Source organism: Rhinatrema bivittatum, chromosome 4, assembly GCF_901001135.1.
Source record: "Rhinatrema bivittatum chromosome 4, aRhiBiv1.1, whole genome shotgun sequence".
NCBI lineage: Eukaryota > Metazoa > Chordata > Amphibia > Gymnophiona > Rhinatrematidae > Rhinatrema > Rhinatrema bivittatum.
The window spans coordinates 284,984,111-285,007,144 of NC_042618.1; the positions used below are offsets into that span (position 1 = coordinate 284,984,111).

Here is a 23,034-nt window from a genome sequence, read left to right on the forward strand (position 1 = left end):
CAGGGGGGAGCTGCCTGACCCTCACTCCTGACTTCCCCCATGTCCCAGCTAGTGAATGGTGTGTGGGTGAGGGGGGGGGGGAGGATGGTGAAGTCTGAGACAGCTCCCTCCCTGCATTACTAGTGAGAGGCTGGCTTCACAGACAGGGGGGAGCTGCCTGACCCTCACTCCTCCGGGGTATTGTGATCTTCCTGCACACAGTGCCCTATCCCTGATACCAGGGGTGTTGTGATCTTCCTGCATGCAGTGCCCTATCCCTATTAATACCAGGAGTGTTGTGATCTTCCTGCATGCAGTGCCCTATCCCTATTAATACCAGGAGTGTTGTGATCTTCCTGCATGCAGTGCCCTATCCCTGATACCGGGATGTGTGCAAGAAGATCACAACACCCCCGGTATCAGGAATAGGGCACTGTGTGCAGGAAGATCACAACACCCCCAGTATCAGGAATAGGGCACTGTGTGCAGGAAGATCACAACACCCCTGGTATTAGGGATAGGGCACTGTGTGCAGGAAGATCACAACACTCCTGGTATTAATAGGGATAGGGCACTGTGTGCAGGAAGATCACAATACCCCTGGTATCAGGGTTAGGGCACAAGTTCTAGTCACATTGACTGATCACATTACTTGTTTTGTCAAGCTACCAACTGTTTCCATTTCCCATCCCCCATATACTGTCAGTAGGAAACTTGGTAACATGAATAAATAAGAGGGCAGCCAATAGGAATACATATTCATTCCTAAACCGACCTTAACTGACCTGAAAAGTGTCAAATTGTATCATTTTCAGTTAGTGCGCACTAACTCGAGTTAGTGCGCACTAATCGGAAAAAACGATTTTTAACGATTTTTTAACTAAAAAATCGTGCCTAAGACGATTTTCTTGCCCTGCCACACGATTTCTATCGTTAAGACGATATGGAAAACGATTCACATCCCTATTTAAAACTGCATAAATACAAAATAAAAAAAAAAACATGGCTCTGTCAAGCAGGGACTCATATCTTGATTTTGGGTTATGAGCATGATTAGGTTATGACTGGGTAAATATGAGTGGCAAAAGAGATCTATGAATCAGCCAGCACCATTTTGGAATATGACGTCAGTGGGACACGAGCAACTGAGGATCACTCCTTCCCATTTAAGATCTTCAGAGGCATTCAAATTAGAAGAGACGTCTGATGGGGGGGGGGGGGGGGAGTAGGGAACTGGAGATCATGGGGAAGGAGTTGCTTTTTGGAAAAATTGGATGGCATTGGAGGATAGGGCTTCCTGGGAAGGATTACTTGTGGATGTGCTGGGGGAAGGTGGGGAAGGCCATGAATGGGCTTTCATTTTGCCTCTTACATGTGGCACTGGGGGAGGCATGTAAACCCCTTTGAAATACTAATTTGGCAGCAAGAGGATCACACATTGCCTTGACTGGCCACTGTAATGCATGATCCTAGCATGTGGGATTTACTAAACTTCTGTACTCAACATTTTTGCAATGGAATGCCCCCCCAAACCCTAGTCACCACCAAAACCTCACCTCGAATTACTACATGACCCTATTATAGTGGTATAAATAGATGACTAATAGTGTCTCTCTCTCTCTCTCTCTCTCTCTCTCTCGACCTTAGTGCACTACTTAATATCTATAAACCACCAATACAAACTAGGGTCTATCCCAGGGGTGGATTGCAGGAAATATCAGCCTGGGGGATTTTTTCAGAATTGGCCCAGGGGTTTCTGATTCCCTTGTGCACTTTCTCTGCAGCACATGCATTAACCCGCCATGTCGACATTGAAACCTGGCAGAATTAAGCCCAAATATCTCCAAAATAAATTTCACATTTTTCCTAAATACTAAGAAACAGAGCATACTCTAGGCCAGCAGCGAGTAAACAAAGCTGTAGACCCCAATTCCATCCATGCAAATTGGTTGGGGTCACCCCACAAGTCTGCTTCGCAAAATACCTCTTTAGTCATACATGTAGAACACAGACAGAACCTCACCAAATACAAAATGAAGAGATAATAAAGTATAAATAGAAACATGCAGACAAATACTAAACTTGAAACTATAACAATCCAGACTCTGTATGGAATGGAAAAACAAATATCATTCCTCACTAAACATCAAACAATAACATCAAGAAATATAAAGCATCAATCATAATAGTAAAACCAAACTCATAAAAAGAATAAATTGTTGAATTTCGATTTCGTGGACCCTTGAGCCAGCTCAGACAGGTGATGGTGCACTGTGTGAGGACCCACAGTGGAGGTCGAAGCCGGGAGGTGGTACAGGGCAGGAGACTGGTTGAATCTTCACCACTGGAAGCCGAGGTCTCCCCGGGAGGAGCCCTTGAGGACCCAGGCCGCTTGGACGTACGTGCGGTCTCCTGTGGGTGAGTCTTGAAGAGGAATCCCAGGATCCTGAGGAATACCGAAGCTGAAGCCAGGAGACCAATTGGAACTTCACCACTGGAAGCCCGAGGTCCCCCCAGGAGGAGCCCGTGAGGACCCGAGCCACTTGGACTTAGGCGGGGTCTCCTGGACGTCATGGAACAGGACACTGAGGGTAAGTTGAAGTCAGGAACCAGGAGCTGAAGCTGAAGACAAAAGCCAAGGACAAAGCTGAAGTCAGAAGCCAGGGACGAAGCTGAAGTCAGAAACCAGGGACGAGCTGAAGTCAGAAGCCAGGGACGAAGAACAGCAACTAGCAACCTCTGGGAACAAAGAGAACCTCGTTGCAAGGCGAGGAATAGGGCTGGCTGCAGGGCTTAAATCCCTGCCAGCGTCTGACGTCCTTCGGGGGTGGAGCAGCAGGCTCCCACACTGGTCCCTTTAAAACCTGTGCCCCAGCGCGTGCGCGTGCCTAGAGGGGCAGAGCCAGCAGAGGACATCGGCGGCGTCTCCCTCGCAGAGGGAGAGCTGCCTAGAGAAGCCAGCCAGGCCCGAGCAGGCCTCACGGATGCCGCTGCTGCCGTGAGGCAACCTGCGGTAAGTGGGGGGCCGGCCCGCGGGGGTCCTCGGGTTGGAGACGCAACATAAATATTTCAGAACAACTGATGAAAAGAACATCCAATGATTGCAAACATATGACATTGTTTTTTAAATTTCCCAAACATCGATAAAATATTTCAAAATAGCAGACACAGCAAACACCACCCAAAAATTAAAATTAAAGTTAAAATAAATCCCCTACTCTCCATACCTGGGAACTTTAGATTCCAGTCACCCTGAGATTGTCATGGATTAGTATAGGGTGGGAGATATGCACAACTTTCTTCTCTAGCGCATGTTTATTCTCATACAAACTCCCTTGTATTTTCTCTCACACACATGCTCACTAGATCACACACTGTCTTTTGTACATGCTCACTGGCTCGCATGCTTTCTCCTACAGACATACTCTCTGTGTCACACACTCATGCTCTTGTTCACACACATGCTCAGTTTGCTCACTAGCTTAATCGCTCTCTCATATACATGCTCACACATATGTTCACTGACTCGTTCTTGCTCATACACATGCTCACTGGCTCAGTTGCTCTCTTTTATACTCACACACAGGCCCACTGGCTTAAATAGTTCTCTTGCTCAAACATATGCTCATTGGCTCATTCGTTCTCTCTCGCTCACAAACATGCTCTGGTAACCACAACAAGCCCGACTGTATTATGTAGTGCAACAATGGAAAAACAGAAGCATAATCACTCCTCACAAAACATCAAGCAATAAAATAAGATATATAAGACATCATTCATAATATTAAAACCATGAAAAAATGAATATATCAAAACAGCCATCAGAAGGGGCCCAATATTCAAAGCATGTTCAACATTACTTAGCCAGATAAGTAGGACTTATGTGGTTAAGTAGCGGCCGTTGAATATGCGCTTACATTTAGTGACTGCTGCTTAGCCACATAAATCCTTTTTTATGGCTAAAAAGTTGACTGTATAAGTTGTGGGCAGGCAGTGGGTGGAGTGACTTAGCCGCATAACTTATGCAATTAAGCAGCAATATTCGATCTTAGCCACATACGTTTACCAGCTACAAGTTATAACTGATATAGCTAAGTACAAATATATATTCATATATTCAGCAACCTAGCCGTGCCGCTGAATATACCATGTAATTTAGCCAGATAAGTTATATCCGGCCAAGTTACTTAAACGGCCATCTTTCAATATCAGGCCCCTATTGATTTAAAAAGTCAGATACATTTGTTCTAATATTTCCAAAACACTAATAAAATATTTCAAAACAGCAGACACGTGAAATAACACACCAAAATTTTAAATAATTAAAAATCTCCAGCTCTCCATACCATTAAATAAATAAATACCTGGCATCAAGGCTGGTGCTAGCATTTTTGCTACCCTTTGTGAACAATTACTGTGCTGCCCTTCTCCTTGTTTGTTTGTTTTTTTAACACAGAATTAAACATGCAGAACACTGACTCACTCTCACCCTCACCAAATTCAGCATAAAGAGACTAGAAACCTTAAACATAAAATGAACCACAAGCCACAACAAGCCAGATTCTGTATGCAATGCAGCAATGGAGAAACAGAAACATCACTAGTCGTCATAAATCAGTCATCAAACAATAAAATCAAGGAATATAAATCAATTATATTAGTAAAACCATATTTGGAAATATTATATTTATAAAGATCTAAGAAATAGAATAATATCCAATAATTAAGAGCTCACACAAAACTTAAAAAATTTCCCACACAACAATAAATTATTTCAAAATGGCAGACACAGACATCCAATAAGTAAAACTAATAAGGATGGAAAATTCACCACTCTCCATACCTGAAAATGTTTTATTTCTAGTCATCCTGAGTAAGGCATGGTTTAGTGAGGCAGCATAAATTTTCTTCACACACACACACACACACACACACTCCCATTCACATACCCCCACCCCCAGTCAGTCTCCCATTCACATACCCCCCACCCCCAGTCAGTCTCCCATTCACACACACCATACCCCCAGGTCAGGCTCTCATTCACACATACTACATCCCCACACCCCAATAAGACTCTTATTCATATACATCACAACTCCAGAAAGGCCCTTATTCATACACACCACACAATCACACTTCACGAAGGCTCTCATTCATTCATTCATTCACACACGCATACACAAACATACCACCAGGAACCATTCTGCTGCTCCTCCTCATGTGCTGGCCCCTGCGCTAATGAAATCACGTGAGGTTAGCACTACCTAAATGTTGATCTCGTGATGTACAAGATCATTATAGAAAATATGCTAGCTGCACGTGTTTTGGACAGTGAACACCGGCACCAAGAAGGAGTAGGAGAACGGGCTTCTTCTTCTTTCTTCAGCCGCTGGTGAGATGGGGTCCAATGGCAGCCTCACAGGTCTCTTCCTCTGCTGGGCCGCCAGTGAGATGGGGTCCACCAGTGGCCTTGCGGGCTTTTTCCTGCTCCCAACGCCACCCCACCGGTTGTGCCGCCCTGTCCATTTGCACGCTTTGCATACCTGGTAGCGCCGGGCCTGCCTGGCATCTTTTGATTTCCCAGAGATTGCTGTGGATTTGGTGAAGAAGGCCACACTAACCTTTATTCTCTTTCTTTCTCCTTCACACACTTAGGCACTGTCTCATATGTATGCAGGATCTCACACACACATGCAGACTCTCTCTCGCGCTCTCAAGGACACATTCAGGCTCTCACTCTCTCATGCACACATGCAGGTACTCTCATAGAGATATGTAGGCACATTCTCTCATACACATGCAGGTGCTCACTCATGCACATATTCAGGCTCTTCTCATACTACATCTGCAGACTCTTTCATACACACATGCAGGTGCTCTCTCTCAGACACATATTCAGGCTCTCCCTCTTTCATACACACATGCAGTCACTACACACATATTCAGGCTCTCTCTCATACACACTTGCAGGCTGTCTCTCTTTCATACACATATGCAGGCTCACTCTTATGCACATATTCAGGCTCTCTCTCTTTCATACACACATGCAGGTACTCTCTCTTTCATACTCACATGCAGGCTCACTCTCATGCACATATTCAGGATCTCTTTCTTTCATACGCAGGCTCTCGCTCTTGCCCATATTCAAGCTCTGTCTCTTTCATACACACATGCTGACGCTTTCTCTCATACAGACACACACACACACACACACCTCTCTTCTGAGCCTTGGCTGCACTGCACTGCTCATTTACTGCTGGAGGGGAAGTGGGAGAAAGCAGCCCTGCAACTGCCAGATGCGTCCTTCTGCCAAGGTTGTAGGCCTTTCTTCACGCCATGATGGGTTGGACTCTGTTGCGGCCCCACTGAAACCGCCTTCAGGCCGCATGGCCCTGCTGAGACCTCCCTCGAGCCGTCCAGCTCCTCCGAGACCTCCCTTGGGCCACAACGGATTGGGCTCTGTCGAGGCCCACTGACACCTCCCTTGGGCAGCGTTGGGTGTCACAGTCCCACCAACACCTCTCTTTTGCCGCATCGAGTGTTGTGGTCCTGTAAAAGAACTTTTTATGAGGCTTCTGAAGACCATGTGACCAGTGCGACCAGCCCACCAGAGGATGCCCGATCCCCCGATAGGCCAATGTGCCCCTGGTCTATCCATTAAAGGTTTTCTGTACTAATTTGAAAATGTTAAGTTTAATACACCAGTGTATCAGATGCCAGTGGTGGGACTGCAGAACTGGGGTAATATTGTCCCTTAGATAGATTCCTGTTATTACTCTGGTGACAGAACCAACTTGCTTGGGAAGAAATCCAAATCATCATGTGTGCAAAAACATAAGGACCGAGCAATGCTGATGAGACCCACAGAGATTTGTCCCATTAATTGTGACCAAATGGACCATATATTAGCTTCTAAATTAGTATTAAAGTCCTTTACCTACAATTTTTCTGTTCCAAAGAACATTTTTAAAATGCTTTCTTTGAATTGTTTATAAAAGTTTGATGAAACCATAATTTAAACCTTTACAAAATCAACACATACAATATATAGTGACAGATAACACACACTAACCTGAAAGTTTCTGGAATCAAACTTGGTTTTAGGGAAAATAATCACTTCATGATGGAACTTGCTAAATTTTGCTTCTGAAATTTTTGCCCTTAATCCTAGCTATTCCCTTGCTCACATGATCCATGACATCACAATTACTGTGATATCATAGCATAGCAACAAACATGCCACAACAAATACCTGCAGAAATGTAGGCTTTTAACCTTTATATGGATTTTCAATGCATGATTGAGAGATGTAATGCTCTGTCATTTTCTAAAGGCAGTATTTTATTAAGTAATACAGTGGATAGTATGAGCACAATTTTCAGAAGCCATTTGCATAGTTATATTTATCTGAAAATTTCCAGCCCTTACCCAGCCATTGTAGGGGGCATTGCAGTGTATACTTTTGTCTTTGCTATTTAAGTGTGTAAGAAAAAACACAATTTCTCTTTGGTGACATGGTGATTGGTTTGGTGGTGGTTGGTGTTGTAGTGAGGTTTTCTTCTGCTGGTTAGATTTGTATCTGTCTGCCCTCACAAAGAGTTTCTTATCTGTGAGTGTCGAGCCATGTCATGCAGAGCAGGCAAAAGCAGCACAAGAAGAGGAGATACCCATCAGAAAGGGTCAGGCTCAGAATCAGGTTTTTGGGATTAGTTGGTGAGCACGTTTTCATTAGATATATGTAGATTGGACAAAATATTTTATATCTCTGCCAGGTGTTAAAGGGGAGACAAAATATTTTATATCTCTACCAGGTGTTAAAGAAGATTTTGAGAATCTAATACAGAGAAGCCAGGTCTTACCCATGGATTTAAAAGCCACCATTACTTTAGGATTCCTAGCTACATACCATCTTGGGTGACACCAAGGGGTTTGCCAGGAGCCACTTCTCACTATATTACACAGTTTATTGATGCTATTCTGATAAGAACTAAGCAATATATTTCCTTTTCTCAGAAAGCACTGCACCAACAATAAACCATGAGAGACTTTATGACATTTCTAATTTCCTATCAGTATTCTGGATAATTGATTGTACTCATTTATTTATTTATTTTATTTGCTTTTATATACCGATATTCAGCAATGCCATCACGTCGGTTTACATATAACAATTTCAACTAAAAATTGGATACAATGTAATAAATATAACAAATGAGGGGAAAAATGGCATATGTATTACAAAATATAATTATCAAATATGTTAAAAATCAATGAAAGATTGGGGGTTGAGAAGAGGGAGAAACAAGAGAGGGATGGAAAAGAGTGTAGTGATTGATAAAATGGAAGGGGGATGGGAAAAAGGGGAGTAAAGGGGAAGGTATAATTGAAAGTGATAGAAGGCCACTAGCTACTACTGAGAAGACTTACAGGAATCAAGAGATCTATATTTAGCTGCTGGCTGGCTAGGAAAGTTAGCTGGATTAATTTATCCAGCTAATTTAGCTGGGATTGTAGTCCAGTGGTATGGATGCACTGCTGAATATACCCGACTATCATAAACTTAGCTGGATACGTTTATCTGGCTAACTTTAGGACTATTCTTTGGCCATAGGCATCAAAACAGGGGGGGGGGGGGGTAAAGGAACCATGATCTTCTCAAAATTTCAACTGGCAATAGCAAGCCAGGCTCCAACTCTCTCTGCTCTCCCAATCCCTTCCTGCTGGAAAGAGAAGTCTTATTGGCGACAGGTGGGATGGTGCATTATTTCCTATCTGCTTCCCCACCCCCCCACCCACTCGGCAACTGTTGCCACTCCTGCCCCAATCCCCTCACTCACCCTCCATGTTCTGAAAGAGGAGGATGATTGCAGCCTTGCAGCACCTTGGGCTTGTTCCTCCTCCTCAGGTGCCAGCAACCAAGGAGGAGGAAGCAGCTTGAGGTTCTGCAAGGCCCTCTTTCTTTTTCAGAGCATGGAGGGTGAGTGAGGGGATTGTGGCAGTGAAGGAGTGGAAAGTGTGGATGTGGAAAGGAAAGGAAATAATGCACTCTCCCACCTGCCACTAATCAGGTTTCTCTTCTGGGGGGGACTGAAGGTGAGTAGGGAGGAAAGAAGGAAGTGAGAGTATCATGAGGGTGGAAGTGAAAGACATGAGTGAGTGGACTGCGGGGGAGGAAGTGAAAGAGTGAGGATTGTAGGGGATATGAATGAAGGAGGTGAATTGAGGTGAGAGTGAAGGAGGTGAGGAGATTGTGGGGGGTGGAAATGAAGGAAGTGAGGGAATTGTTGTGGAGGAGGGAGTAAATGAGGGTGAGTGAGGATGGGGGAAGGGAGATGAGGGCAGAAGGAGAGAAGGGTTGAAGCGAGAGGATGGGGCAGGGGACGAGAGGCAACAGAGTGAGAACAGTGTGGGAGAGTAGGAGCTGAAGGAGAAAAGGGGGCACAGGGGAGAGGCAGGATGTCAGAGGGGGAGGGAAAAGGTTAGAAAAAAAGAAGAGGGGGCTGAGAACAGAGGTCTGGTCATAATTGTTTTTGTTGGGGAGGGTATTATATTGGGACCACCTGGTCTTCATTGTTTTTCTTGGGGAGCAGGCCTCTTTTCTCTCTTCCCTCTGCTTTCTGCCCTTTTCTTGCCCCCCCCCCCCCCCACCAGCATTCCACCTCTCTCCCCATCCACCACTTCTCCTTTCTGCCTCTCCCCTCAGCTTCTGTCCTTTCCACCCTTGCTCCTTTTGGCCTACCCCATTACCCGTCCTCACCCTTCAGCCTCCATTCTTCAAATCTTCCTCTCTCTTCTGCCCCCTCCTCCTTTACCCTGCTCCAAACCCCTCCACTTGCTCTTTCTTCTGCCTCCTTCTATCACCTCTATCCCTACCCATACCCATAACCCTAACCCACACAAGTAAAACAACAAAGGCTTGCTAGGTCCAGCATAATACCATATTATATTGGCTCTGTAGAGCCTTTGTTGTTTTTCTGGGAGACAGACTTCTTGGCTCCCAGACCTCTCCTCTTTCTCTCCTGCCTCCCTTCAGCCCTTCCTCTTTCTCTTCAGCATCCCACCTATATCCCCATCCCCTTTCTTCTTCAGCATCCCAGTTTTTTTTCTATCCCCATGCCTTCTTGCTCTCTTACCATCTGCCTCCCCTTCAGTACCTTACATCTCTCCCCATCGCACCCTACATCCCACCACATTTCCACTGACTCTCACCCCTTGCCCCATCTCTTCTCCACTCCCTTTAGCCTCCCTCCTTTTTCCTCTTCTCCCTGTTACCACCCCCTCCTCTTGCTCTTTTTTCCATTCTCCAACTCCTCCTCCTGTTGCTCCCTCCTCTTCCTGCCCCCCCCCCCCCCACCTCCCACAATTAAAATGACAAAGGTTCAGTATCTCCAACATAGGTGATGCATATAGGGAAAAATAACCCATGCTGTAGTTACTCAAAACAACCCACAGACTAAAGGAGAAAACTACCATTTTGATTCTAAATACCAATATTAATTGCCCTTATGTACTAGTTTCATTCCATATGGACTAGAAATTCTTACTAGGTGGATTTAATACCTACCCACGAATACCATCTCTATAACCATTCTTTGTTGTTTCTTTGCTGAATCTATAACTATGGATGTGACTTTATAAACCATTGTGATCTACACATGGAATGACAGTTTATAAAATGTCTAAATAAAATAAAATAATAGTTATACAATGTTATATTCCATATTAGGAGTTACCACCCACAAAAAAGATGTAGGCGTCATAAGAACATAAGAAATTGCCATACTGTGTCAGACCAAGGGTCCATCAAGCCCAGCATCCTGTTTACAACAGTGGCCAATCCAGGCTACAAGTACCTGATGAGTAACTAAAAACTAAGTATATCCCACGCTACTGATGCTAGTAATAGCAGTGGCTATTTTCCAAGTCAACTTGATTAATAGCAGGTAATGGACTTCTCCAAGAATTTATCCATACCTTTTTTAAACCCAGCTACACTAACTACACTTCCCACATCCCCTGGCAACAAATTCCAAAGTTTAATTGTGGCCTACCACAGCCGGTTCCCGTAACAGTACCCCCTCCTCTAGGCCTCCTCCCAGGGGGTCTGGGTTTCTTGGGGTGATCCTTGTGGAATTGACGGATCAAATTCTTATCCAGAATGTGGGTGGAGGGCGCCCAGGAGTTTTCCTCTGGTCTGAAACCCTCCCATGAACGTAGATAATCCCACCTCTGGCTTCTTCTTCTGACATCAAGGACTTCCTAACTTGGTAAATATTCTCATCTTCGGCAGAGAGTTGCGGAGTTTCTGGAACCTTCCTGGATGGCCACAATAGCACCAATGGCATATTAAGGAGGCATGGAAGACAATGTGGATCTTCAGCGAGGGTGGCAAATGAAGACGGTAGGTCACCGGCCTTAGCTGCTGGAGTATAGAAAATGGTCCGAAATAGCAGGGTGCCAACCACATGGACGGTAGGGATGTGCAGAGGGACCACATACGTTACATTCGGTATTCGTATTCGTGGGGGGCGCTGATACGTTGCATTCGGCAATGGGGGGACCCCAATCCGTTCATGCGTTCCATTCTTATTCATTTCCCGGCTAAAATTTAATTAACTACAACCCTCCACACTCCTGACCCCCCCAAGACTCACCAAAACTCCCTGGTGGTCCAGCAGGGGTCCGGGAGCCATCTACTGCACTCACACCATCGGCTGCCAGTATTCAAAATGGCGCCGATAGCCTTTGCCCTTACTATGCCACAGGGGCTACCTGTGCCATTGGTCGGCCCCTGTGACATAGTAAGAGCAAAGGCTATCGGCACCATTTTGAATACTGGCAGCCGATGGCCCGAGTGCAGGAGATGGCTCCTGGACCCCCGATGGACCACCAGGGACTTTTGGCAAGTCTTGGGGGGGTCAGGAGGGTGGGGGTTTTGTTTAAATTTGCTCCTTTAGACGGCCGAATAATTCGGTGAAGATTCGTTGTATTCGTGGGAATTGTGATACGTTTCGCTTCCCCACGAATACAACGAATATGACCCTATACATTGCGGATTGCCAATACGTTGCAAACGAATGCACACCCCTAATGGACGGGACCCTCAAATGAATATAGTGGGTGCTGAGACAGACTCTTTCTCCTGGACGGTATTGAGGCGTCGGTCTCCGGTGGCGATCAGCAAACTTCTTGGCTGAGCGGCCTGCTTCCTGTATCATTTGTTGTACGTGGGTTCAGACTCCCTTCAGTTTCTCGGCCATCATGAAGGGTAAAGGGACAGACAGAGGAAGAGGCAAGGGAGGAAGTGACTGTTTCCCATAGATGATCTGGAACAGAGAGGCTCCTGTCACGGTACAGGGGTGAGAATTGTGCGAGAACTCAGCCCAAGGGAGAAGCTCATCCCAGTCGTCCTGGCAGGCATTGATGTATGTTCTCAGCAATTGTTTCAAGGTGCGGTTGGTCCATTCCACTTGACCGTTTGCTTGCGGGTGATAGGCTGTGGTGAAATCCAAGGTGACGTTTAATTTCTTTCAGAGGCTTTGCCAGTATTTGGCCATAAATTGGGCCACGGTCCGTGGAGTCGAAAGATGTTTTGCACAAACAAATGTGCTAACTGGGAAGCTGATGGAAGATTAGGTAGTGCCGTGAAGTGGGCCATTTTTGAAAAACGGACCACTACTAACCAGATGATGGTATTACCTCCGGAGGCAGGTAGGTCCACCAGGAAATCTGTAGCTAGGTATGTACAGGAATCGCTGAGGGCTGGAAGAGGTTGTAGCAGGCCCCAGGGTTTGCCCGTCGGTGTTTTTTGCTGGGCACAGGTCGGACAGGATGCCACCTAATTGTGGACATTATGCCACATGTTGGGCCACCAATAATATTGTTGGAGGAGAGCCATGGTTCTGGCCAACCCAGAGTGTCCGGAGGTCTGGGAGTCATGACCCCACTTAAGGTCTTGGTCAAGGAATCTCCGTGGTATCACGGTCATGCCCAGCGGGTCCGTCTGGGTTGCTGAAACAATAATCTGTGCAGGGTCAATGATGTGTTGAACTGGCTCAACATGGTCTTCCACTGAGAAGGAGTTTGATAGCCTCCCTTCTCCCCAACCTTTAAAATCCTGCTGATCTGCCTAGATTTTTTTGTTTTATAACATGACACCCATAGCAGAAGTAAAGTCATGCTGCAGGAGACCCTGGTGTGCACCAGTGAGTGAAAGTATTTACATGCAAATTTCATGGTAAAATCCTGAAATGTCATTGCCCTGTCCAAACCACACCCCGCCCCTTTTTGGAAACTTTTCATTTGTGTGCGCAGCGGCATTTATGCACATATCCTGGTGGCTTTTAAAATAGGATCAGTGTACATCGGCCCAACATATTCATGCATCACCTAATTGATGCACGTCAGACTTTTAATATTCACCTTTAAATATTAAAGGTGAATATTAAAGGTGGAGCGCAGGACGGCAGCCCGCGCTGCCGTCCTGCGCTCCACCCTCGGCTCAGTTCGGCCCTCCCCGCGCGGTCGGCGTCGGCCCATCGGGGCCAGGGGAGGTGGACTCGGGGCAAGCCTCCCGCGAGGCCTCTGAGGTGGTCCCTCAAAATTAAAAAACAAAAATACCAGCGCCACAGAACAAAAAAGAAAAGGCGGCGACCCGAAGCAAAGAAAATTTAAAAACAGAAAAGGAAACCCGGTAAGCCCGTCCCGGAAACCCCGTTGGCTCTCGCGACTCCCAGAGCCCCTTAAAGGGCTCAGGCGGATCCAGGCTCACCCTTTTCTGCCCGCGCTGCCGTTCTGCGCTCCACCCTCGGCTCGGGTCGGCCCTCCCCACGTGGTTGGCGTCGGCCCATCGGGGCCAGGGGAGGTGGGCTCGGGGCAAGCCTCCCGCGAGGCCTCTGAGTTGGTCCCTCAAAATTAAAAAACAAAAATACCAGCGCCACAGAACGAAAAAGAAAAAAATTAAAAAACGGCACGGCGGCGACCCAAAGCAAAGAAAATTTAAAAACAGAAAAGGAAACCTGGTAAGCCCGCCCCGGAAACCCCGAAGGCTCTCGCGACTCCCAGAGCCCCTTAAAGGGCTCAGGCAGATCCAGGCATCGCGCGCCTAAGGAGCGTGACAAAGGGGCCTGCCCCTTTGTGCGCCCCTTAGTGAGCACCAGATCATCGAAGCAGAAGCCACCCACACTAACCGACCAAGACTCCAACCGCGCTTAACCTAAGCGCTACTTCAACAGCGCTACTCATACATGCGCCCAACCACTCCAGCATCCTATCAGCATCCATCCAGCCTCTCCAGCATTCATCCAGCCTTTCCAGCATTCATCCAGCATTCATCCAGCCTCTCCAGCATTCATCCAGCATTCATCCAGCCTCTCCATCATTCATCTAGCATTCATCCAGCCTCTCCAGCACCCATCCAGCATTCATCCAGCCTCTCCAGCATTCATCCAGCCTTTCCAGCACCCATCCAGCATTCATCCAGCCTCTCCAGCATTCATCCAGCCTCTCCAGCACCCATCTAGCATTCATCCAGCCTCTCCAGCATTCATCCAGCCTCTCCAGCACCCATCTAGCATTCATCCAGCCTCTCCAGCATTCATCCTGCATTCTTTCAGCCTCTCCAGCATTCATCCCAGCATTCATGCAGCCTCTCCAGCAATCATCCAGCATTCATCCAGTATTCATCCCAGCATCCTTCTCCAGTATTCTTAGCTCTAACTACAGCCTCCCTCCATAGCAAAGCGCACTCCGCACTGCCCTGCCTCACATTCTGCCCAAACTCCTTCCCACCAACATGCTCTTTCCCACCATTCCGATCATTCCTTATCACAGGAGACCAGCAGCAACTACTACATGCCAATTAATCACCAAACATCAACAACAAAAAAGACTCATCCCCATCATGCTTTCACCACTTAACCAAGCACTAGGTCTTATCCTTTTCTCCCTAACTCTGTTAAATGCCCAATCACTCACAAAAAAAAACCCATCTTCTACATGACCACCTCTTAGACGAATCGCCAGACCTATGTGCAGTTACAGAAACCTGGCTCAAACCAGAAGACACGGTACTGCTGAATCAATTACCTATCCACATATACGACATAGTCTCCATTCCCAGAAAGAAGAAAAGAGGAGGAGGTCTACTCCTTGCTGCAAAAAAAAACCTGGGGCTAACACTTCAATCAACTATGTCATCCAACTCCCTTGAATTTGCAGTTTTCAAATCGGCTCAACTTCAAATAGGTCTCACTTATGCCCCTCCTGGATGCCTAGATTCCGACCCATCTCCCCTGATAGAAATTATAGCTAAATATATAAACTCTGACGCCCCGGCCATCCTGTTAGGCGATTTCAATCTCCATGTGGACGCCACTCCGCTTCCCTCTAACCGCGAATCCTTCCTTAATACTCTTTCCTGCATGGGCTTCAAACAACTTATAAAGGAGCCCACTCACAAAGCAGGGCACACCTTGGATTTAATTTTCATTAACCAAAGCCTAGCCCAAGCATCCCACATTGTCTGTCAGCCAATTCCCTGGTCTGACCACAAACTTATCTCCACGTCATTCCTCAACCAACTCTCTACGCCTTCCTCCCCACAGAAAGCCACAATTCAACTCAGAAAATTATGCAATCAAGAAACCTTAATCTCTCACCTCTCTCCAGAACTTAACCATTTAGACCTCACAGACGCAGACACTGCCTTATCCTCATGGTCCAAAATAACTAGTAAAGTGGCAGATTTGATCTGCCCCCTAAAAACTAAGGTTATCCTCTCAAACAAGGACATGAAAAAACCCTGGTTCTCTCCAGAATTAAAATCCATGAAACGCGAACTTAGAAAAAGAGAACAGAGCTGGCGCAGGATCCTTCCGCCTCAAACCTAGCTTCTTTCAAATCGTTCATGCACCATTACAGGATCAAAATTCTTCAGACAAAAAAAGATTTCTACTCCCAGAAAATCCATAATTTCATCTTTGATCCAAAAGCCCTTTTCTCACTGGTTTCTTCTCTTACCAAACCTCCAGTTCCAGTTATCCCAGATGACAAAGCAGCTCTCAAATCCATTGAACTTGCCAACTACTTCAAAGACAAAATAACTAATTTACAGGCCGCCCGCACAACGCTTACATCCCCAGGCCAATCATGTCCTCTTCTCACGGCACCCCCTCTCATCTCTACGACTAATCAACCTTTCAAAGTCTCATCACCTCTTAAGGCATTTATGGAAGAATTCAAATCAACTTCCTCACTAGAAATAGAATCACTACTGAGGAAACTAAAACCAGCCTCCCACCCTTTCGATGCGATTCCTGCTAATCTTCTCATTTCAAGCGCCACTGAAGTCTCTAAGCCCATCTCGCATATCATCAATGCTTCCTTAACACAAGGTCATGTCCCCGACCCTCTCAAACTGGCTATCTTAAAACCCCTTCTAAAAAAAAATAACCTCTCCACAGACAACCTATTGCAAACCTTCCTATCATCGCCAAGATCCTAGAGAGAATTGTCAACAAACAACTCTCCGAGTTTCTGGACAACAACTACATCCTCTCCCCAGCTCAACTAGGATTTCACAAATCTAGAAATACAGAATCTCTCCTTATTTCTCTGTCTGATATCATCCTCATGAACCTGGAAAAGAAACGGCCCTGTCTTCTCATCCTCCTAGATTTATCGGCCGCATTCGACACAGTGAACCATCAATGTCTCATAGACAGGCTAGCGGAGATCGGCATCAAAAATACCGTACTAAACTGGTTCAAGTCCTTCCTTCAAAATAGGCAATACAAAGTCAAGATTAACAGCAAAGAATCCCCCCCTTTCATCTCTTCCCTAGGAGTTCCTCAAGGTTCATCTTTATCACCGACACTATTCAATATCTATCTTCTCCCCCTTTGCAATCTACTCTCCGAGCTGAAACTTACATATTATCTTTATGCAAATGATGTCCAAATCCTGATACCGATCACCGACTCGCTGCAAAAAACTCTTCTCCATTGGAACGCCTGTCTCATCCACATTAACAACCTCCTCTCAAAGCTTAATTTGTTACTCAACACCGACAAAACAGAATACATCCTAATCACACAAGATGGCAACGTACCACTAAATAACATTCAACAGCCAATGTCCCCTACTTTCTCTCCCAAGGTAAGAAACCTTGGGGTAATCATAGACAGCCAAATGACCTTCACAGGCTTCATCAACAACACAGTAAAGGAGTGTTATTTTAAACTCCAAGTTCTAAAACGACTAAGACCCCTCCTCCATTTCCAAGATTTTAGGTCAGTTTTACAAGCCATCATATTTTCCAAAATTGACTATTGTAATTCACTCCTTCACGGCCTGCCTGATATTTCACTCAAACCGCTCCAGCTACTACAGAACGCCATGGCCAGGATCCTCACAAAATCCAATAAGAGGGACCATATAACCCCAATTTTAAAGAACTTACATTGGCTACCAATTAAGTTTAGAATCCTTCATAAACTACTAACAGTCATACACAAAGCCATACATAACATTACTCCTCTGGATCTTACAATACCTTTGCAACTCCACACCTCGATCCGTCCAATTAGACTAGCCCAGAGAGGCACGCTTCAAGCACCCACCATCAAGACCTCTTTCAGTAAGAGAGCTATTTCCGCCTCGGGCCCCAAGCAATGGAACCTGCTCCCTCCTGAACTGAGGCTGGAACAATGTCCAATCACCTTTAAGAAGAGACTTAAGACTTTATTGTTCAAGCAAGCATTCCCATAACTACACACCTCAGCCTTGGTTCTTATCCGCATCATGAGTAGACTATCCAACCTGATGCCTTCACAGTCCTCCCCTATTTAATGTCCTTACTTTTCGCCCAAGTTATACAAACCCTACTCTCTATACTTGCATCACCCATTTTATGTTTTCGAGGTTATTTCTACCCTGTTAATTGTTTTCATCCAGGTTATTCTTCCCTGTTCATTGTAAAACAAGACTTTGCCTATGTTATTTTGCTGGTTGTAATGTAAACCGAAGTGATAATTAACCTTGTTAATTGAACCTCGGTATATAAAAGTTATAAATAAATAAATAAATAAATAAATAAATATTCATTTATTCACTGCAATGACAGTTCAGGGAACAATCTCCATTATGGTAGGGGATTTCTCCCTGCTCTGTCAATGCAATGAATAAATTAATACTAAATGCTGGTAGGCTGTTAGTTACCCACACTTAGTATTCAACCATGGGAGGAGAAGATAAGACCTTGTCATCCTCTCACTCAATTTGAGTTATTCTTTTGGGGTTTCTGAGGAATGGGGCTCTGGCACCTTGTTCTTTCTGAGATGAGAAAGTGGAAGGAAACTTCAGGGGTGCACATACAGTTTTTTAATGTTTAAATTTTTTATTAAGAAACAAAGATGCATACGAAAACAAACCCAGTGCACAATGATTCCTTATGCACAATAAGTTAACTGCTCAATACAAATAACGAACTGTTTTAACATTTTCTCCCCCTTCAATATATATCCTCCCAGAATACACAAACTCAAGCTAACAACCAATGTCTTTACCACCCCCTACCCTTAATGGACTGACGGATCATGTAAGCTTCGTCATAGAAACATAGAAACATAGAAATGACTGCAGAAGAAGACCAAAGGGCCCATCCAGACTGCCCAGAAAGTTTCACACTTTTTTTTTCATACTTATCTGTTACTCTTGGCTCTTAGTAACCTTTTGGTTCTATTTCCCTTCCACCCCCACCATTAATGTAGAGAGCAGTGTTGGAACTGCATCTAAGTGAAATATCTAGCTTAATTAGTTAGGGGTAGTAACCGCCGCAATAAGCAAGCTACACCCATGCTTATTTGTTTACCCAGGCTATGTAATTCAGTCCTTGTTGGTTGTTGTCTGTATATAGATCCACTTTTTTTCATCCCCCACTGCCGTTGAAGCAGAGAGCTATGCTGAATATGCATTGAAAGTGAAGTATCAGACTTTCTCCCCTGCCATTGAAGCAGAGAGCTATGCTGGATATGCATGAAGTATCAGTCTTTCTCCCCTGCCGTTAAAGCAGAGAGTTATGCTGTATATGCATTGAAAGTGAAGTATCAGTCTTTCTCCCCTGCCGTTGAAGCAGAGAGCTATGCTGGATATGCGTGAAGTATCAGTCTGAAGCTTACATGATCCGTCAGTCAATTCTTAACAATTGGCATGTGCTACAAATGCAAGAGGTGTTTCAGTCTCCTCCACGAATCACTTTCTCGCGAGCATCTAATTTAAAGCAATTGTTGGTCCATTCTGATTTCTACAATTCTTCAGTGAAGGACAATGACATAAAGGGGTCTCACCAACCCTGCAATAATTGTTCTGTGTGTGCAGTTTCAATGTCAATAAAAGAAAAAATTGTTTTGAACACAAGATACACAATTTTCCTAAAATACATAACACCTTGTTTGTCTATGATGGTCATTTATTTGATCCGGTGTCCTTGCGATCTATTGTATATCGGAAAGACAAAACGCCTGCTGAAGACTCGCATGATCGAACATCGATCAAACATCAAGAACTCTCGAGTTGATGAACCACTGGTAGCACATTGCATTTCTTGTAAACACCAGTTTGAGGATCTGTCTTTTTGTGCGATTGACCACATACCCGAACATTGGCGTGGTGGTGATCGCGAACTACAGCTTTTAAAATCTGAACAACGTTGGATCTATAGACTGGGCACTGTTAGTCTGAGGGGTCTTAACACAGATCTTGACTTACACGTTTTCCTTAGATGATGAATCTCTGATAATAACGTTGGTCTATTCTCATTGATTTTGGCGATATCAGCTGATAAATAATTTGCATTTTAGTGACATCATCAAGTGACATCATACCCTCTGATATTTAATGAGACGTTCACGTCAGCCTCGTTTCCTCTTCCCGATGAAGAAGACAGTAGAGACGCTGTGTCCATTTTGAAACAGTAGCCTCCGGTGTTTAAGATAAGTGATTTTCTCTTTTTCCTGTTTACAACATTTTATTAAAATACTTTTGTTTGATATTTTTAGGCAAGGACTCTTGTTATAGCAATTTCATATGCCCCTGAGGAAGCATGTATTGCGAAACACCGGCCGTGTAGGGCTGCGTTTATCATTCTACAGAGAGATTGCTGGCTATACGTCTCTTATGGATTAGAGTTGATTTTTACAAACAAGACAAAAACAAAAAATACATTTCAAAAATATTTTTGAGATAATAAAAGTTTTTCCTTTTTGAAAGTGATGGTGAAGGATTAGAATACAAGTTGGGTTCTTTTTTAGAAATCACAACATCAGGCTTGCTGACACCGTCACTTAGGCTTTTTCTATATCTATATATATATATATATTTTTGTTTCCCTCATTGTTTCCGGTAATTGAAATCTCCCATTATTTATGCACTACCAATTTGGTTAGCTTCTCTAATTTCTCTTAGTATTTCACTGTCCATATCACCATCTTGGCCAGATGGATGGTAGAATACTCCTATCACTATACTCTTCCACAGCACACAAGGTATTTCTACCCATAAACATTCAATTATGCATTTAGTCTCATACAGTCCTGTTGGACTTTATGCCATCCCGGACATAAAGCGCCATACCACCACCAAGATGCTCCTCTCTGTCATTGTGGTAATATTTATACCCTGGTATAGCACTGTCCCATTGGTTATCCTTTTTTTACCATGTCTCTGAGATGCCAATTAAGTCTATGTCATCATTCATTGCTATATACTCTAATTAACTCATCTGACTTCTTAGGCTTCTGGCAGTTGCATACAAACATTTCAAAGTGTGTTTTTTGTTTGTATTAACATTCTGCCATTCAGTTGACATAGATAAATTGAAATCTTTTAGCTCGGGTGAGTTTTTAATTATAGGCACTTGGACTACTTGTATTATTATTGGAACCTCTCTGTTGGGATGCCCTAACTCTAATGCTTCATTAGTATCCTTTGAAGATACCTCCCTCCAAACCATGTGCTGATTTAGTTTAAAAGCTGTTCTCTCTCTTTTTTACAGGTTAGTGTCATCAACCTGGTTCCACCCTGATTAAGGTTGATTTCATCCCTTCAGAAAAGGCTCCCCCTTCCCCAAAAGGTTTGCTAGTTCCTTACAAAACTGAATCCCTCTTCCTTGCACCATAGTCTCATCCATGCATTGAGACTATGGTGCTCTGCCTGTCTCTGGGGACCTGCGTGTGGAACAGGGAGCATTTCTGGATTTCAGCTTTCTACCTAAAAGCCTAAATTTGGCTTCCAGAACCTCACACCCACATTTTCCTATGTTGTTGTTGCCCACATGCACCATGACAGCCAGCTCCTCTCCAGCACTGTCTAAAATCCTATCTAGGTGATGCATGAGGTCCACCACCCTCACACCAGGTAGGCATTTTACCAGGCAATCCTCTCACCCACCAGCCATCCAGCTATCTACATTCCTAATAACTGAATCACCAACTATGATGGCTGACCTAATTCTTCCCTCCTGGTCAGTAGCCCTGGGAGACGCATCTTTGGACAGTGTTGCTGTAACCAGGGTAGACCTAGCAGAAAAGGGTTGATCACCTTTCAAAGCATGAAAAATGAGATACCTCCTTCATGCAGGAGTCCCTCTTGTAATGTCATAGGTCCTGTAATGTAGCAAATGGTTGCTGGCAATAGTTTTCCATAGAATGAAGAAATGTAGACAGGGTTTTTCAATGGTACCAGAAGTATATGAAATTTTTCACCAGGGCTTTATCGATAAAGTTGATGGCAGCTTCACAGTCCAAAAAGGCTTCTGAGAAGAACTCCTTACTTCCAAAGACCATTTGTACCATTTGACATAGGGGAGGAGGGTGAGTAATGCCTAGGATTGCCTCTCCCATCAACCCTAGGCATGGGAGTTTCTCAACTTCTCCAAACAGGAGAAAGCATAGTGACCCTTGCCTGCCACCTCTTCCAATAACTTGGATTGCTCTAGCTGCACGGGTTCCTCTTGCTGCAAGGGACTGTGAAGGGGAATGGACAGGGGAAAGCATAGGTCTTTGAAATTTGGGTGCCAAGTGGGCATGTCTGGGGGCTCGCATTCTCAGGACCTCTTATGAATTTGAATGTTAGTTTTCATACCCAGGGATACAAGTTCATCCAGTTTGGTAGGGGTGTTATGATTGGCCAGTTCATCTTTGACCCTGCCCAATAAATCCTGTCAGAATACACCTCTTCATTCCAAGAGAATTCTGAAGTCAAGGTACAAAATTGTACAGAATATTGCCCAAAGGTCATGGAGCCCTGTCTCAGATGGAGTAATTCTGAGGCTGAAGAAGATGATTGAAATCATCAGCTTGGTGTGCTGTGGTGGTAAACAAAGCAAGCAGAATGTTAGAAATTATTAGAAAGGGAATGGTGAATAAAATAGTTGATGTCATAATGCCTCTGTTTTGCTCCATGGTGAGACCGCACCTTGAATACTGTGTACAATTCTGGTCGCCGCATCTCAAAAAAGATATAGTTGTGATGGAGAAGGTACAGAGAAAGGCGACCATAATGATAAAGGGGATGGAACAGCTCCCCTATGAAGAAAGATTAAAGAGGTTAGGACTGTTCAGCTTAGAGAACAGACAACTGAAGGGGGATATGATAGAGGTGTTTAAAATCATGAGAGGTCTAGAACGGGTAAATGTGAATTGGTTATTTACTAGGGGTGTGCATTCGTTTGCAACGTATTGGTAATCCGCAACGTATATTCCATATTTGTTGTATTCGTGGGGGTCGCGAAACGTATGGCGAACCCCCACGAATACAACATGTCACTAACAAATAAGCCCCCACCCTCTTGACCCTCCCCAAGACTTGCCAAAAGTCCCTGGTGGTCCAGCGGGGGTTCTGGAGCGATCTCCTGCACTCAGGCTGTTGGCTGCCGGTATTCAACATGGCGCCGATAGCCTTTGCCCTTACTATGTCTCAGGGGCCCCTGTCACATGGTAGGAGCAATTGGAGGCCGGCTGTTGCAGTCCCGGTCGCCAGGCTAGCGACCGGGTCCTT

General features: G+C 44.8%; 1 protein-coding gene across 1 annotated transcript in view; it reads right to left on the bottom strand.

Moving 5' to 3' along the window:
- Positions 1-7,130, bottom strand: part of LMNTD1 (lamin tail domain containing 1) — a 1,277,316-nt gene extending 1,270,186 nt beyond the window's left edge. The window contains exon 1 of the mRNA XM_029600162.1: positions 7,052-7,130. The gene's annotated coding sequence lies outside the window, so the exon portion shown is untranslated. The remainder of the gene's footprint in view (positions 1-7,051) is intronic.
- Positions 7,131-23,034: the final 15,904 nt, after the last annotated feature.